The sequence below is a fragment of the Thermobia domestica genome, chromosome 11, assembly GCF_964235325.1.
Source record: "Thermobia domestica chromosome 11, izTheDome1.hap1.1, whole genome shotgun sequence".
Lineage (NCBI taxonomy): Eukaryota > Metazoa > Arthropoda > Insecta > Zygentoma > Lepismatidae > Thermobia > Thermobia domestica.
The window spans coordinates 102131133-102150985 of NC_137464.1; the positions used below are offsets into that span (position 1 = coordinate 102131133).

Sequence of the window (19853 nt, forward strand, 5' to 3'; positions counted from 1 at the left end):
CTATGTGTGATCTGAAGTACATCATATTCAATAACTTTGCTTTTAATAAATTTAATAAGCATTTAATTTTTTGGTTTGTTTTTAGAAAATATAGCGTTCATGTACAGTTACGAGAACCATTGTTTCATCATGTCTTCATTTTACTATCTATATTATATCCTACTTGCACTAAATATAAACGATCACAATCTAGCCGCAAAGATTGGGTTTCATTGTCCGCCTTTCAGATAAAGTTTCGCAAGTCAACTGGACCAGAACAGCAAGATATAATTGGTTTTACCTTTCGTAAATGTACATAATATAAGACTTTAAAGGAAAACTGCAATAAGAAAATGTCGTAGAAGGAATAAGTTTTTTTTTATTATAATTATTATTTTCTCGAAATTCCGTCGTCAGGCGAAGAATTGACAATAAGTCTTGACAGTGATAAAGAGATTTTATATCTTCCTGTTTTGGTATGAGAACAGACAGAGATTTTGATAGGACTACCTTTTGAGATGCCTCTTTTTTTTCGGGAGTTTGGACACGACAGCAAAATCAGAGGCTTTCTCCGAGATGAGTAGGAAGTTTAGGTTGACAGTGTATTTGAGGACAAGCTGTTGCTGAGAGAATGAATGTGTGTGTGAGAGAAAGTGAGAGAGAGACTTAGTGAGTGAGAGTGTGGTTGGCAGCCAGTGTAATCAATATGCTGGAGTCGAAAAGAAGCGACTGTCTTGGTTGCATTGTAATCATGTTCCTCATGACTGGAAGAGGCGGTGTATACTGTGGCTTTTCCAGATTCCTGTAACAAGGATGTCGGCGGCAAAATTTGACCAATCAATACTGGAGACTCCAGCTATGACCGTGTGAGATCCGTAGGCCGCCTCCTTTTGTGTTAGCTTTGGTGGTGCTTTTCCTCCAAGCCTTACTCAGCCATATTGGCTGACGAACAGGAAAGACCAGAACGTAATCCCTGGATTTGGCCACGCCTAGAGGAGATTCAGGGGTTTTGGGTCCATTCTAAGCCTCCGGAGAGTCCACCAGGCTGTTTTGAACCCGAAGCACGAGGGCGAACTAAGAGCCGTGGGGGTCACCTCCTTTCTCAACTCAGCCACCCACCACCACCCAAGGTCTTCGAGGATTCTGGAACAGCCATATACCAATGGCTAAAGGTGGGTGAGACGGAAGGCACAGTGGTGGGATGAGAAAGGCTTTAAGCAGAGAAGCTGCGATGGTCAATCGCGATAGCAACAAATTTTGCGGGAATTATACCGACCTCTAGAACCACCAAACTAAAGGAGCGTCATCTGATGCGGTTAGAGGCGCTGTAAGAGTCGCACTCTTTCATTATCGCTTGGCCTTCTGGCGTTTTTTAAAAAGTTTTTTTAAAGCCTCTTTTCCCTTCGTGCAGACCTTACAGATTTCGAGACACATGAGGTATACATATACTCTAATTATTACTATCCTCATTTCTCTTATTACTTGGTATGCTTTAACTCCTCGCTGTTCGAGGCCAACCACGGCTTTGAGAAATTAATGAGTGTAAAAGAGATGAGAGGAAAAAGAGGTTATCACAGCGTATGGTATCGCACTTAAAAGTCCTTCGAAATGAACCTTTCGCAGCGTCAGCATCCACGATAAACACAAACTTAGAGCTTCATTGGCTACACTTCTATATTTCTAGCCTCTGGTTTATGAGTGGGAGAGTCAAAGATGACTTCCATTTCTCTCTCTCCCTTACTTCTTTTTCTTCTTCTTCCTATAACGTAAGATAAACGAATTGATGTTGATTCTGTATCAGTTTCTATCTACCAATTTTCTGCTTGAGTACTTCTGCGTCCAACAAGAAAAACTACAACTTTTTATCTATTTCGTTAGCATTAGATATAATATATATAGTGTGTTACTGCATTATGCATGTACGAGGGTTATCAAGAAAGAGCAGGATTATTTCGGGGTTAAACACCAAATGATGTGTGCAAGATTTATGATATAGAAACTACATACAAGTTAGTGTACTTTTTAACTTGTACGCCATACACATTCTAGTATTTATCATAGCGTGATACATGTTTTTCTACACACTCATGTTACCTTATTCCTGTTGTTGCGTGTGTATTCGAAGCATCTTTGAGTTATCTATTAATTTTCTGTTTCAGTATTTGTCTATATGCAAGAACTATACCATTCCTCTTGGTTAGTTGCAGAATATATTTCGTAAACATTAGATGTCATACATAGTGTTACTACATGTATGTACGAGGGTCATTCAGAAAGAAAATAACCTTCAAGGTATTAAACACAAACAACAAATGTTGTGCGCAAAGGATTTGTGGTACAAAAATTACATACGCTATTCTACTTTTTAACTTGTACACTTTGCACATTCATGCACTTACACACACAAGTTTTTTTAATACTGTCATTGTACTCTATTGCTATCAGTGCATTCACAAAGTATGCTTGAGCACTATAGCACTGGAGAAGTATTTTCTTGACAAAAGAGTCTTATAGCTTCCGGAAAAAGTGGAACTAAACCCTTTATCAAACTCCACTTCTCATAGTTGGCACGATTCTCAACATTTTGTCAGACATGTTCAAGACTCGCATCTTGATAGTGTTAATGTTCACGTCTGTATCGTCTCGTTGTTTGGTTTGTGGGTAGGAAGGTATCGTAGCCGAGGAATCGTAGGTCGGTTATGCTGAATGCTATAGTTGAATGTTCCTATTTTCTAGAAAGTACTTTTCTATTGCTAGTTACTTCGCATGGCTGCCTCTGGTAATTACTATCTTTAACAGTTAGTATTTTACAACATTCAACCAAGAAAGAGATACAACAAGATTGTATATTTAATCTATAAATTATTTCCATTTTCTTGTAGTTATTTTGGGCAACGGCGCTTAAAAGTGCACAATTTGTTGATAAGAAGAAGAAGAAGAAAATGTAGAATATATGTTGATTTTATATAAATAATCATGGGATGCCAGTTGTTAAAAAGAAGACAGGTATTTGTCTGTTGTTACTATAGCAACAGAATAATTACACATAAAAAAAGAAGAATAAAAGTCACAACCATTAAGGTGTTTAATCGTATTTACCAATTTTTGTGATTCGAACTGTGGGCTATAAATGTAACAAATTAAAATATAAAATATAACGTTACAGAGAAAGGACTCCAATGTGCCATTAGGATAAAGTAAATGCTCATCAATAATGCATACTATCCAAGGTGACCAGACGTCCCGTTTTAGCTGGGACAGTCCCCTTTTTCCAACCGTTGTCCCGTTTTTCTCTGATTCTCGAACGGGACGCCTAAATGTCCCGTTTTTAAGTAAAAATGACCTAGGTGTCCCGTAATTATTATTCAAAATATAAATCGTCAATGCAAATTTTACTCTCTTCCGTACCAACACTCGTTGCCAAGGTCCAGCCGTGTCTAGAAATTTTGAATTTTGCAAATGGGAATTGAGTGTTCGTGGTTCAAGTGGGAATTCTGAGTGTTCAACTAGTTAAAAGAACTGGTGGGTAGAACTCGCAATCGGGAACTATTATTTGTTGTGTGGTACACGTATAGTTAGAAAGGGTGTGTTATCACTCTTACTTGTGTATTTTGTAAATTGAGAACACTACTGAGTCCCAAAATGCAATCTGGAAGTCAGATCCCTCCCCCCCCCCGTAGCCGATTCGTATGCGTCCCGTTTTCGCAAGTGAAAATTCTGGTCACCTTGATACTATCAATTATTTTGGGTTAATTATTGCGATATTATTCAGCTAGATTAAAACTATATTAACGGACACAATAGAAGTTAATACTGTTTTGTATACAAATTTCAGAAGTCAAAGCAATATACTGGACTAACTGAAAGTATTTCACTTAATTTCAAAGAAATGAAGACCTTTCCAGTAGCTACTTTGAAATTTCATCAATATTGTTCTTCCTCAACCCAAAAAGTTGTTTCCAGTCCTATATTGCAAAACAGTCAATTAACTCTTGTCTGGTACTTGCAGCAGCAACCACGGTACTCACCACCAGTCACGTACGCAGAAATTTGTGAAAGAGGAGAGTGCATATAATTTCAGGTGTTTGTATATATATACCTGAAACACTGTACAAGTTTTTCATACTGTGGTACACTATGTTGTATTATAATATGGTAAATGTTTATTGTATATAACAACTTGTTCAAGGGGGTGAGTTAAAAACCCAAAAATTCCCCTTGCGTACGCCTCTACTCACAACTATTTCTTTTTTATAAAATTCAAACTGACGGAATTGAAAAACGTTATGGGTGCGACTACTATCAACGCTTATCCCATAGAATGAATGCAATTGATTCTACGATGATATATTCATTTTTGTTATGTATATGTAAACATCTAAAATATTGACTCAAATGTTAAACTCATGCTAAATTGGGGGCTTCTCTAACTTACTACTTACTTAGCTTGGCCCAAAATCGGCAAAACAATTTTCAGATTGGAATGCAGTATTACTGCTTCATAGCCTAATTTTATTATTATTATTATTATTATTATTATTATTATTATTATTATTATTATTATTATTATTATTATTATTATTATTATTATTATTATTATTATTATTATAAAATCAATAGTAATGTATTTCCAGAATTTGTTTAGTGTTATATCAAAAATCTAATATGTAATATAAATAAAAAATTTTAAAAATTTCTCCTCGCAAGCATTAAGATTGCTTTTTTTTTATTATTACTTGAGTTGGATGGGTGATACCTCCCAACTGAAAACGGGATAGAGGAGGCTAACAAATCACTCGGTAAGCATAAGCTATAATAATAATAATAATAATAATAATAATAATAATAATAATAATAATAATAATAATAATAATAATAATAATAATAATAATAATAATAATAATAATAACTCTGGGGTATATAATAACTCGGGATGTTAGATTTTTACCGTAAATTTACAAGGAAAGTGTAGTTTGCCTACGGAACACAAGTAAAAGTGAGAAGGAACGCGGGAGGATGTCGTTGCCTCTCTTCCAAAAAATATCTAAGGTATCCCTGCATTTCCTAAAATTACAATGGACAAAGTTAGGCAGGGGGGATGGCGTGACACCTCCGTCATCCTACCTTTTCATATCTACTTTTACACCTGCTACGCAATTCTATACTTTAGGGTAAAAGCTTGGCATCATAAATTTCCAGCTAATTAGTAGCAAAATTCACTTGATTTATTTATTTTTTTTTTTTTTTTAGCGTGCACTGACGAACGGCATTAACAATTCCTAATTTTATTTTTAATTCTTTTTTTTTAACTTTTAAAAGATTGTCATTTAAACCAACTACCAAGATACAAATGCCAGCAACAATTATTCATGGATATAATGAACGCTCTATACAAAGAATTGTGGTAAGCTTTTCTTGTTTTTTTATCAAATGATCCTCAGAATAGGAAAATCTGTGACAAACAAGAATATCTATAATTAAGTAAGCGGAATAGAGTTAAGTCACACATTCAGTAAGTTTATGAAAAATCTATTTTCAAAAAAAAAAAAAAAAAAAAAAAAAAACGCTGAAGACAAATGGAAAAGAAATCAACCCTAATTACTTCCATCACAATTAAGAACATTATAATCTACATTGTGATTACCGTTCGTGTCATTTATTTCGTTTATATGCAAGAAAACTCAACACATGGTGGTTGGTTGGTTGGTCATTAAGGAAGCAATTAGTGTTTGTTTCTTTATATATTTTGTAAAGCGAAAGCTCAATCACCATCTCTCAGTAAGTTCCCACCCATCCCTTCCTCTTATAACAGGCATCTCCTGCTGACTCCAGTAACTCCAGCAGACAGAAACGCCTTTCTTCCTCCTTTTTCTACCTAACTTTTTTTCCCTCCTCTTTCTCTAAAGTAAAAGTCTCAAAATGGATATCAAACAGAGATAATGGCAACAGAAGGATTAGGACTGAAAAGTTTTAATTGCAACACTTGTCAGCCTCTGTTTGAGACCTTCCTAATTGCTTGAGCCTTGCGCAATGATCCGCTTTTTCTCCGCTTAGAAAACTCCCTTTTCCAGAGGAAACTGAACTATAGCTACAAGTCGCAAGTCCATGGGATTGGAAGTTGGCAGTGAACCAACTACTCTAAAACTCAAAAAGGCGTGTTCTCCTAAGTTTTCTAATCAAGGTGTGTGGATGAGAGTTTTTTTTTTCTGTTACCAATCACATAGTCCAAGACAATACCAAAAGGAGGTGGAGCTCTATCTTTCGCGAATATTTTGGATACATACAATATGGCTGCTTCGAGAAAATTGTCTCTCTCAGCGTGTTTATAACGGCACATTTCTACCATCATGAGTATGAAATAATGTTTTCAGATTATCCCTTTTTTTATCGGTCCCGGGTCCGTTTTTGTGACCCTTTATTTCCTTCATTTATATAATTATTTTTGAAAAGCTAAAAAAAAAGCACCGTCTTTTTTGCAACTGCAGCAAAAAGCTTCTTTTTATCCATCTCCAAGAATCAGCAGAAAGAACAGACACAGAAATTGTTCCTACTTTTTGCATGTTGTATACAGGGTGTTTCAAAACAATACCGACTACGTTTGGGAAGTGATTCGTGACACCAAAATAAGCCAAAAAGCATAGACCAACCTGGGCGCACAAATGCTTCCTTTCGGAGTTATAGGCTGCCGGAAACATGAAAAAATAAACTTTAAAGGTCGATAGCTCCATATGCCCTATCCAAATTTCCAAGTTTCAGAATCCTGTGGTACTTCCGTAACAATTTGTATAGAGGTAGTTGCAGATTACTTCATATTAAATCCCCTTAGCGAAAATCCCTCTATAAAAATTGCTTTGTGAGTACCTTAGGATTCTGAAACATGCAGTTTTGGATAGCGCACCTATTAATTCTTAAGTGAAGTCTTGAACTAACTACGGTAGGTCCCATATGAAGTTTTAGACCTTTAAAGTTCATTTTTTCATGTTTTTGGCAGCCTATAACTCCGAAAGGAAGCATTTGTGCACCCAGGTTTGTCTATATTTTTTTGTCTTATCTTGGTGTCAGGAATCACCTCCCAAACGTTGTCGGTGTCGTTTTGAAACACCCTGTATATTTTATTTCAATCTTTCCGTATTTCTGTTTCTTTTCTTAACATTTACTGAGAAAAATAAATCAGTACAGTATTTAGACATTTTAATTAAAGAAACAATTTTTTATCATTGTTTAACATGCACAAAATATGTCCTGAAGTTTCTATCAGTAAAATATCTAGAATGAATCCTAACAGTAGTTAACAGGCACTGCTTTATAAGTGTTCAAAGTATACCATACCGGAACGTATAATGTGTCGGATGAGTACAAACTAACTCATTTAAAAGGAGAAAGTGAGCTTCGTTTGACAGTGTGAAACTACGATAAATTTCCAAATTATGGGAATTCCAATGCTAAAATTGGAAGTAGTACGTCTGTAACTATAGGTTATGCAACAGAGGAATAAGATCAATGATAAATGCTGTTCCTTGAACGCTGAATCCCTATCAAAAAGTCATTACTCACTACCTTTTACTGCTTTTATTCTATGGACAGCAATATTGAAGTTGAAAGTAGTAGTAGTATATTTCCATCACACTCTCAGTTTTGGTATACAGATAGATTGAAAATAAGACATTTTCTTCAGACACTGAAATCTATACCCAAAAAAAACTTCTTTTCGATATCTTTTTACAGTATTTGTTCTATGCCGATCAACGTTGGAGTCGGAAAATATTAATTTCTTCCACTTTTGGTCGGAATAGAAAATTAACGGTGGAAATGGAACCTATTCTCGGGACAGTGAATCGATTTGAAAAGACTACTTTTCGCTATCTAAAAGTTCTTACTCTATGGCGATCAACGTTCAAACAAGAAATAAATTTATTATCAGACAGTTTCGGCTTAAATAGAAGTTTAATGGAGTGGACTTAACCTGTCGTTGGGACAATGAATCAATTAAAAAAAAAAAAGTTGTCACTGTCTTTCACTGTTTTTGCTTTATGGAGATTAATACTATAACCGGAAGTAGTAGTAAATTTGATCTAATTCTGGTTTTAGTATTGAGATGTGGGTGAAGACAGTATCTTTAATTTTAAAAAAATTAATTAAAAATTAATTTTAAAAAACACTACTTGTCACTATGTACAATATTTTTGTACACTATGGCAATCAACTTTGAAATCGGAAATTGTTATTTTCTACCACTTTCGGTTTGAATAGAGGGTTAAGATGGAACCTTTTTCTTGGGATGCTGAATCGATTCCAGAAAGACACTACTCAATATTTCTTTCTGTCTGATACCTGTCTATAGATGGACAAACAGATTTAGCCCTTTTGTAAAACTTCCAATTCTTATGCATTGTTTAGTTTGGGAGTCTAACTACCAAATAAAAGCAGCAATATATGCGTATGTATGTATGTATGTATAGATGGAAATATTGAATAAGCCGAGACGAGTATTGACGATATTTACTATTGAAGGATAAAACCATGCGCACCGACTACGTGGGTGCTCCGGGGCTCCGACATCCACACAAATAATCTTGTGGGTGCAGCGCATCCACAAGATTTTTAGTTTGAAGCCGGGTTTGAACCTGTTTCTCCTGCGTCTAAGTTAGCCGTGTTACCGACTGAGCTAGGGCAGCCCCAACTTATCCTTATAGTACTGGTGTATTTTACTTTATCGCAGCACAAATCTTTATGATAGTATTAAAAAGTATTTCAACTAAAAACAATCAAATATCGAGACTTCCATGAAAACATATAGGCTAATAAGTCCCGCCATTGATATGCACCTACATAAATTTTGGAAAGTCGGCGCCGTTGATAGGAACACGGTGATTCAGTAGTGAACTGTTCATCTTTGGTGCACAGGGTTCCTGGTTCGATTTCAGGCCATGTGAGTTTGTGGTAAACAACACCGTGTCCGTGGATTTTTGCCAAACTCTCTCATTTCCTCTCAAACTCTTATTCAATCAGTTCATCTTATAATTCAATCATTTTCACCAATCATCATCTACTCTATAGGGCAGATATAAACGTGAGTCGTAAACACCGAAAGATTTCATTTGTCATCTAAAAATCCGATAAATATATTTTATTTTATAACGTTTATGTGCTTCAAAGGATTCTCTGTATTATTTGTTTTATTTATATAATTGTATACCTTTCGAATTATCGTCTGAAGACGTGAATTGCGCTATGTGGGGACGTAGATAAAGAACCATACAGTAAATCTACCAGTCCAACTAATAGTTACATCGATTCTTTCCAGATAGGAGTTAAACTCGATAGACGCTCACACCAGCACCACTTATTAACGTATCAGTCGATGAAACTGCTTAATGGATTTGTAGAGCAATGCTAATGATTCCAAGTCAATTTACGACATTGTCATATAATGAATTTTCTAATTCCCTGTAGCATCTGAAGAACACCCCGGAGAGTATACCATTATAACATTTTAGCTTTATTTTCATTTGAAGAATATCGCTCTGTTGTCAGTTGGTGCCCTTGAACAATGCGATTTTGTAGAGCACAGACGTATCTTGTAACTAATTGCTTGCATGTATGCAAGGTATTACTTACTAATTATTATGATTATTATTATTAATACAAAAGCTATTTGCCTTACGGCAGCCATCGCAGTAAACTTTTGTTAAGTTGGTAGTGGAATTTAACGCTGACAGATAAAACATTTTCTTTAATAATACATTATTCTTTATTGTGTATTAATAATACACACAGGGAAAGCTAAAATATCTTTGCATTTTATCTAGTGAAATTTCTCCCCTATTCATATTATAGACAAAAAATTTGTTTATCAGCTTAAGCAAATCACAAGTTAAGTTTACTTTCTTAAAAATAAGAAATATAGTGAGATTCCGTGACATCTTTTGAAAATTCTCTGATAGGCCTATCTCAGACAATTATTTTCAAAAGCTTAAGGAAAGTTGTTTGTTTACAGTCATTTTCCATTAACGAAATTTACAAATTTTATATTATTTTACTCTTTTCAATGACAAGTAACACTTATGTTAGCTCTAATTAATTTAAAATGATAGGTATGTAAATGACACATGTATGGATGAATTAGATCAGTGGTGTTCAACCTAGAATACGCAAAATAAGGTAGTTCTATTTTGTAACACAGATCTAGTAAATTTATAGCATAATTCTCTCGTGTATAGTACAAAACTGGGTTATTTATGTAATTCTTAAGGATATCTTGTAAACCTGGGTGTATACGCTTTAAAGGAAACAAATAAAGTCAGAGATACGCGGACAAAGAAGGCTGAATACCACTAAATTAGGTAATCACATAATTTACTTACATATCTACGTAACTTTTCTCTAATATACTTTTTACCACTCTGTTTGCTTACAGGTTGAACTGAACTTCGGATGCAACTATTATTTGAGAATGCTAAATACAGTCCATTTGATGGTGAATTACGTTCGCATCGATTCAATAAAGGTAATACAACTTTTTACTGTGACTCATTCATTCAATTAGAATAGAGACAGAAATTGATGTTTTAAATATGATCTAGAAATTAGCTTTCAATGAGTTTTCCGCAGACATTTACCGTATATTATTGTGTTTTGCCATTACCTAAAAATGTTGACTTCTTTCTTTCCTTATTTTCTTATTAAATGCAGTTATTTCCAAAAGATCAGAAGAATAGAGATCGAAATGGGAGAATGGTAAAAGGCTCCAGTATGTAATGTCTCATATAGGCTCGGTTTTAAAAAAAGGATGTGAAGTCATTCCTTTCCAGATATGAATTACCATTATCAGAAACGTACGCAGGAGATGAGCCCTGATCGTCTGGACCCCGCTCCCTACAAATCTCGACTTTTCTGTAAATTTATTCTAATTTTAGGGGTGTTTTTACGAATTTTAATATAATTTATTCTCATACTGAACAAAATCCTGTGTACGTGTCTGATTATGGTATTCAGAAATAGTGTACCTGCAAAACCTCCGACTCCACCAATGTTGTTAGTTCATGCCTGTCACTGCAATTGTCTGAAACTTGCTCTGTATGTCTGCTGTCTGGTGTCCTGAACAGGGAAGGACGAGAACATGACGTTATAAAAGTCTTTCCCAATTGGAGGTTCGCGGACCCCTAAGCATCCTTGGAAAAAAATTAGTGAGTCTTTGGTATTAATTATTTACATCTTGGAATTTATGATAGGTATAAATAATGGCGTGGACCCATTGTATGCACTACGTTGTGTATGCTTAGAGCATAAATGAATGTTTGTAACTTAATTGTTATTTACATAACTACCTGGCTCTCAACTAGTACCACTACGCATATACTAATATATAAAGAAGTGGGGTCCTTACGTTGCCTTAAAAATAGAAAGGGAATCTGTAACTCTGAAAAATTTGGAAACCCTGTTATAAGGCATTGGAGCTGTCTGGTGCGTTAAAGAGTCTAATACATAAAATACATAAAATTATTATTCTTATAGTCAGTACAACACACCTTACTTACCTAACGTACTTAAGAGCTAGTACCGTACATGAAGCAATTTTTTTCCAGAACATTCATAAAACCAGTGGATGGGCGGCAGAGGAGGGTCGAAATATTTTTTAAGGAGAAGCTGACTTAGTCCTAAGCTCATGGACGCTTATCATGATTAATTTCCTTCCACGGTGGTGTGCTATATATATATAGTATATATAGTATAGATATATAGATATATATATAGTAAATCCTAATTTCTAATATTGTAATATTTCCGATTTTATATCACCGACATAAATAATATTTAGCTTAATATTATTTTTTAGCACATTGAAGTTTGCTACTGATTCGTACTTTCTAGTTTTTTGAATAAATTATGAGTCTTCCTAATTGTGTAGATAACACGTGACTATTATTCACTTAAATTAATGCCCGCTCGATGTGGTTGACATAACAATTTACGATGTAGTTAGGGCGCAATTAAGTTTTTGTTCTGCAGAAGAAACCCCGTATTTATTTCTAATTACACTAACAAGCGTAAATCTAATACTTTATTTCACACACATTTAACACTCAAAATGTCTTGTAAAACAATGGACTTTCTACGTAGTTAAGCCTATCTGCATAGATTTCACAAACACGTCTGGCTGAACGTTTCAAAGTTTGTGGTACTGGACGTACGTAACAATATACAGACAGTAGCGTAGAGAAGCTTCAGCAGCATATAGCAGGTAGTGCGTTCTGTTCACTATTTGTGGATAATTCTCCACGAGTTGGACTTTAACAGTTCTTTTCTTCAACAATGCTGACAGAAGCAAGTTAAAACAAACAATATAAATGTCTTTCGCAAGGCTCTAGTTTTAGTCCAGATGCCTGAGAGGAGCTTTTCCGGATGCACTTAACGTAAATACAAGTTCAAACCACTGTTTCGGCACATTTAAGAAATTGATGGAAGTTCTGTTCCATTAACTAATTGGTGCTATATCCGCTAAATTCTCTCGCTACGGATAAGGAACAAAATATATATATATATATATATATATATATATATATATATATATATATATATATATATATATATATATATATATATATATATATATATACTGTATATGTGTGTGTGCGGTAAGAAATTCAAGTCGCTTGGTTCGCGGTCAGAGTTTGCATATTTCTCTTTCTCTTTCTGTCTCTCTCTCTCTCTTAATTGTATTGTATGTGTCGACCAATGGGTGAGGAAAACGCTTGTGAACATGTCAACGCAACTTGGTTACGTATACTCAAAAACCTACCCGGAAACTTATACGATACTAGGCCATTTCATAGTCAGTAATAGTCAGTAGAAACTATTAGAGAAACTAAATTCACTGAAAAAAAATAGTTTTTCTCGGCTTCAGTATTGGTATACGTTTTATGTAGAAAACTCAGTAAATGTGTACACGCAGTTACAACATATGAATCTTTAAGTTGCAGCGTAAACAGAAAATAAAAATTTATCCTTACAACTACAGGATATATTGATAGCATTAATTAAGATCTGGTACATCCTTTGCGTCATCTGTGGGCCTACTTTATATAAAAATTGAAGTGTACTAATTATCTTGAGAATATTACATTGTGAAGGTGCAGGTTAAGCTTAAGGACACCGAATTGGAAAATTTTACAGCTAGATATCTGTATTGGTCATCGAAAAAAAACTTATAACGAAAGAAAATTTCCAAACAATGGGGATAAACATTAACTTACATTAATATCTCATAGTAAGCATCCATTAAATCATGGATGGGCAAACTTTTTTTTTTTTTTTTTTTTTTTTAGAGAAGGTAAAAAAAAGTGAAAAAAATCTTTAGGAAGACCAAGTCACATTAATTACGAGTATAAGTTTCTCAATCTGGCTCATGCTGCAATGAGCTAATTCTCACGTCAGCAGTGAAGGTAAATGCTGATCTGTTAATTTGTTTCAATCTGTTTGACTTTACCACTCTTTAGAAATAACCTCCTTTTCATTTGTCGGATCAGGAATCGCGCCGCTGGACAAATCGAATTTTTCCCTCAGACAGTAGCTTATCTATTATGGGACCCATGCACTGTCAGTTTAACTGAAGGAAAACCTGGTCGTGACGTCAGAACTGAAGGGAAAACTGTGCGGACTGAAGGAATTCGTTCAGTTCAGTTAGTTCTTCATGCGGTTATTTGGACTAAAGAACGGTTATTTTGGACTGAACAAACGAGCCGTCTTTTGCTACAATAACTGTGCTATTAACTGAAGGAAAAACTCAGTGGTCTCAGTTCAGGCCCTGTCATCATAGCAGCTAGTAAAAGTGAAAGCTAGTGTTGGCTGTTATTGAAGCCTACCGTGCTCATCCCGAACTTTGGGACATGCAACATGTGCATTATGCGAATAGATATAAAAGAGGGCATCCATATGATGTGTTACTTACAACAAAATTAAAAGATTTGGAATCTCAGGCGACACGCGATACTGTTATTTAAAAAATGAACCACATACGGTCGTCATTAGGAAGGAACTGCGGAAAGTGAACGAATCCAAGAAATCTGGGACTGGAGATGAGGAAATGTAAGTTCCAAAGTTTTGGTATTTCAAGTACACTCCACAGATCATCTCATGAAACTGAAGGAACTGAACTCGATTAACTGACGGTACTCCACACGTTATCAGTTCAGTTCATCGTACGATCGGTTAAGTCAGTTTCTAGCTCAGTTGGACTGATCACTTAAAATTGATAGTGCATGGGATCTTTATCACTGCACCACATTGAATATTCAGAAATAAAAATTCTAATTTAAATATTTTTCTCTTACAAAAAAAGACAGGTGATTTACTGGTGAATTGAAGGAAAAGAAAGACAAACATGTTTTTTTTTGTAATGTCTTAATGACAAACGTCTTACAAACTAATAATGTATCAGCAGCTTTCCGTATTACTGGGTGGCAGTTAACAGATCAGTAGAATTTTTTCTAATTTTTGGAAAAATCTTCTCCATTACTTTAATTACCTATCATGAACATAATTATGTTATGATTGTTAATACAGAGAACAATTGTAAAAGAATGTGGTTCATAAAGTAATTACATTTTTTAGCGAAATTCTCTGTGAATCTAAAATGTGTACTTTAAGAAAGCAATGATCAGAACATCTAATAAAACACGACCCAGCTCCTTCGGCGTCCTAACTCAGTGATTACCAACTTTTTTTTTTTTTGACTGACTACACAAGACATACGAATCACAACACACCTAAATTAGATATGGCATATTTTTTTTCTACGCCCTACCATCTATAGACACACTTGTTGGCAAGTGTTGCCTAACCTTCTGTGCTATTCGCCCGTCTACGCCCTTTCTGATCCTTATACTCCCTGATGAGTTACCTAACAAGTCCCTTTTGCAAAGTTACGGTGCCTAAGAAAAGTGAAAATTGAAGAAAAAAGAAAGAAAGAAACCGAGTACGTCAGATATGGTGTGACAAATTTGTGGTGTGCCATTAACAATAAATATAAAGTTGCCAGTACAATAATAAGTTTGTAAAATATTAGCTGTCGACTAGAGGTGGATCTAGAAGGTACAAACTGACGGTGGGAGGGGGGAAGCTAGAACCAGACTATGATAAATGTATCATGAGTTTACTATAAACTTTCAATAATATATAAATAATAGCTTAAATTATTTTGCCATTCAGTAAACTGGGGGGCTAGGCCTCCCGGTCTCAGGCTATCCGTCACTGCTGTCCACCATATTATATTTATCATTTTGCTTGTTGTGTGCCAACACAACTTTTACCTAATAGATGGAACACTTTGTTGTTTAGTTTAAATCATTTATTTTAAAAAAAAAATTAGAAAATTAGTGAAGAAAAATTTTTGTAAGCTATTTCTAGTGGTGAATTTACATTCATTTTGTACGATTGAGTATTATATATATAGTTATCAGTTTTCGTAAGAAAATGGACTTTAAATTAAAACATGTCATTTAATGATTACAGTGATGATGATCATAATAATAAATAATAGGTCTACTGTCACAAATGAAAGGTATGTTTGTTAATTCATTCAAGTTATTTACATTAATCAAATTAACACTTCCATAATTCGTTGTTGACAACTTTTTAATATACAGAGTGATTCTTTTAAAACTCACGGATTTCATTTGGGTCTAGAATTTCTAATTGAGGTCCGATTTTCTGCTGTTTGTGGCAAATGATTAAGTAAGGATAGGAGATTTATGGAACTATGTTTACTCGTTTAAATCCATACGGGGTAATATCGGCCACGCCTCAAGAAAAACAGCAAATATTCTCCAGTATACCTTGAAATTGGAATAAGGTTTTGGAAATTTGAAGCGAAATTGCAGAATATAAATTGTTAGTGAGAATACAAATTAAGTGTTAGCGGTAACACCCAAAAATCCCGTGTTGAATAGCTACAGCCAGTGGCGTATTTACGGTGGCTTTGCCTGAAAATGTGAAAATTCTGGAAGATATTTCATATACTTTACTATAGTAAGATTTCGGGGGGGCTTAAGCCCGGAAGCCCCCCTAAATACGCCACTGGCTACAGACGATTTCTTGCGACGAACAACGGAGATTTCTTGGGCGACCTAAGGAGTCGATAAATGACATTTCCACAAGAGCTGCCTACAGGGTCCGATGGTTCCCTGTCTCACTCAGAAGCGATCCTGTTCCCTGTTTCACTCAGAAGGAATTCTTCCAATTCATTCACTAGCGACCATAGGTATATTATGTTAATATCTGGAGCAGAACGTGAGGCAAATTTGTTTCTAAATTACCTTCGCGAAGCAACAACAGATTCCGTTTACCAAAAACTTTTAACGATAAGTTCATGTTGCTCCAAATAGTACAGTATTCTCATACAGTAGCACAGAATTGTACAGCGCAATTCCCAATACAACGACCCAGTTTCCTATTTCTTATTGTTATTGACCTTGGCGAGGTTTCCATGTACCAAGAAAATCCAAATCTTCACACCGCACCGCATTTGATTCCAATTGTAAGGTACACTGGCGAATATTTTCGGTTTCTCTTGAGGCGTAGCCGATATTACACCGGCAAAATTTCCCATCCTTCCTTGATCATTTACCACAAACTCCATGAAAATCGGACTTCTGTTAGAAATTCTAGATCTAAATGAAATCCATGAGTTTTTAAAGAATCACCAAGTATAATTAGATACCCAAAACGTTATATGAAAGAATCACCGTGATGTCTTGTAATAAATCAAAGAAATAATTTTAAACATCTGACACGTCGTCGACATCTAGATGCAACCAAAAAGTAAGACAGCCACTAAATCAAAAAAAAGAAAAAGAAAAAAAGAAAGAAAGAAAGAAAGAAAGAAAGAAAAAGAAAAAAAGGTAAAGACAACTTGGAAATTGGATTGAAACATCTTTTTATATAGAAGACAGTTGAAGATATCTTTGCCCTTAGTGGACTGTGCAATCTTCCCCTTATAGACCAGTGCCTTATTTCTTTATATTGACTCACCACTTTATTGGCTAATGGTTTATTTCTTTATTTTCGACCCACCACTTTACGTATGCGTCAATACCTTATTTCTTCGTATCTACCCACCATAAAATGAAATGAAATGAAATCTTTGAGTATTACGTTCCAGGCTTATGCTGGCTAGGCTAAAGGTGACGGTCATAATGAGAAATGAATGAAATGGTGGAATGAAGAACGTGGGAGGAAACCCACGCACACGGTGTTTGTCCACCACAAAGTTTACTTGGCGGGGAAGGGATCGAATCCGGGACCCCAGGCACCAGAGGTGAACGCTCTACCACTGAGCCACTGCGGCCCCACTCTACCCATCCATAGCTCAGTGCCTTGACAATGACAAGAGCAGTCTCAACAAAAAATGTTAGCCAACAATATTATTTGGCCAACACGCGTTTAATTATTCTACTCTGTCAAACACCGGGGCTCGAAAAAAGTGGCCATCTCAGTTGTTAGATGATGATAATAGTTCAGCATTCTGTGAAAAAGAAACCTCAGTATAATTGCCAACTGGAGTGGGCAAGTTGAAAGATAGGTGAGTATTCCGAGGTTGCGGGAACGGACGCGTAAGGATAGTTCTTGAAGGAGGGTTTTCGATCTTAAATTCCCATTAATTACATCTTATGAAGAAATTTCAGGTCAGAGATATTTCTGTGTACTCCAGGAGTCTGAATATTAAGATATTGCAAGAGTTCCTCCTTGGGTAATACGTATTCGAAATGCGGGAACAAGAAAGCGTATTATAGCAATAAAGAAATTGAGAATCAAGAATAGAGAATACTTGTTTCCAGCATCTATGGGCTTAAACCCGTAAAATTTGAAGGATGACGTCCTTCGGCGAGCTCACTATCTGGGGGAGGAAGCAAGGGCGTCGATTTCTCTGTAACTTTGGGGGGGGGATTCAGATTGTTTGGTTGCAGACAAGAGCCTAGGAAGGCATATGTGAGGATTTTAAGACAAATTGACTTCAAATTATCCCAAATATTGTATATTCATAAAAAATGCATAGAACAATTAAAAATACATGGGGACCCATATGAGCATTGGAGGGCCCTGACCCCCGGCTTCCCAGGATCGGCGCCCTTGGGAGGATAAAGGGAAGGAAGTTAGTAAGCCTGGAACCTTTATGTTAGGTATCCTCTCGGGCGTGAGTTAGGAAAACCCTCTCTCAGGGTGGCTGGTCTCGAAAAGTTACACTTTTAAACCGAGTGTGCCAACCAGGAGTCGAATCAGGGACAGCTTACACCAAAGACAAGAGCGTTAGCAACTACGATTCGCTGCGCTACTGATATTCTGGAAACAGTATGTCGAAAATTCTAATACTTAGATTCTGAATAGAGAGCTCAACTGGCGAAAGAAAATCCACATTTGTTTAAGTGTCTCTACGAAATCAGGTCTTTCCAAAAGAGGTGAGAGGTCAGATTTTCTTGAACAAGACTGTACTTATCCCTTTATAACAATAACAACTACCACAAAGAAAGTAGTTAGTGCATACATGGCACTTATCGTAAAATTTTCTCAAATGGAAACAATCTCAATCTTCGCTCTTAAAATTTTTTACCAGTAGTTAATTTTGTTTAAGCATCATGTCCTTCGAAAAGACTATCACATTAATCTATCCTCCTACAGATTTGCAACACGATTAAATTGATCTTTTTTCTACATATCACATTTCTCGATGGAGATATTCTTGAAATTTTTAACGCATTATGGTGAGTCGGATTGAACGTTATAACTGTAAGTCCACGTCTCAAATAGTCTCGGTGCTGAAAGAGACGCTAAGCTTTAATGCAACCATTCAACCATATTGTCAGGAAGGCTTCTATTTTATTTTCTTGCTTTGTTCTTTTCCTTTTTTTTTTCTAAACTTTCAAGCGACGATAGAGAAAATCTTTGAAATCTTTCAAATTAACGTCCCACGATTATTTATGCCCTTCAAGCTATGGGAGCGGGACGATAGGAGAAAAAAGAGCGTCGTAATCGTGAAAAAAAAAAAAAAAAGACTTTGAACGGATTTACGTTTCGTGACATTTACATTCAGAAAAGTAATATTTCGATGTCTGTTCGCCCTGACGTACACTCGCCCAGAGACCATACTGCTCAATGTATCTGAATCAAATTTTAAACTTAAGTTTTTAATAAGATTCTCAAATTTTCCTCCTACCGTCAAAAATAGGTATTTTATTGAATGGTGAAAATAAATAAAATATTTTTTAAAATACTATCAATCAATAAAAGCGCTAAAATGTAGAAAACGCTAAAAAGCAGATAATAATAATAATAATAATAAAATACTTAAAAGCAGAAAATAATTCATTACTATTATCTTTAATAATTTTTAATCTCTGTGCCAAGCCAAACAAATTAATGTATCATAAAATTATCATGGAAACTAATTTTGCATTAGGTGTTAATTTGTTTGGGTTGGTACGGACTTACATATTAATATTTTTTAATGTGGATAATAGTAATGAATTATTTTCTGGTTTTTAGTGCGTTTTTAAATTCGCATAGTTTTCATACGTATATATATATATATATATATATATATATATATATATATATGTGTGTGTGTGTGTGTTTTTAATTTTTTCATTTTTTTGTTACCCCAGTAATTTAGTTAGATAGCTACACTATAGGTGGAGCACTAGCTTTCTACAAAGTGGGTCAGTCTAAGTAACATTTGTTACCAAATATGTATATGTGTATAAATCGATCTATGCGTTATGGAATTACACGTGAACACAAGCACGATATTAACACTATCATCTGTTGAGAAATTTCATGGTGTAACTCCAAAGATTGTTATCAGATCCTGATAGAATTTATTG

General features: G+C 35.1%; 1 long non-coding RNA gene across 11 annotated transcripts in view; it reads left to right on the forward strand.

The window, feature by feature from the left end:
* Positions 1 to 19853, forward strand: part of LOC145664331 (uncharacterized) — a 373203-nt gene that overhangs the window by 281159 nt on the left and 72191 nt on the right. For 10 of the 11 annotated variants that reach the window (XR_014127363.1, XR_014127362.1, XR_014127360.1 and 7 more), the window contains one exon: positions 10397 to 10486. The exons of the other annotated variant lie outside the window; for it this stretch is intronic. This is a non-coding gene — a long non-coding RNA (uncharacterized LOC145664331). The remainder of the gene's footprint in view (positions 1 to 10396; positions 10487 to 19853) is intronic. 11 annotated transcript variants of the gene reach the window in all.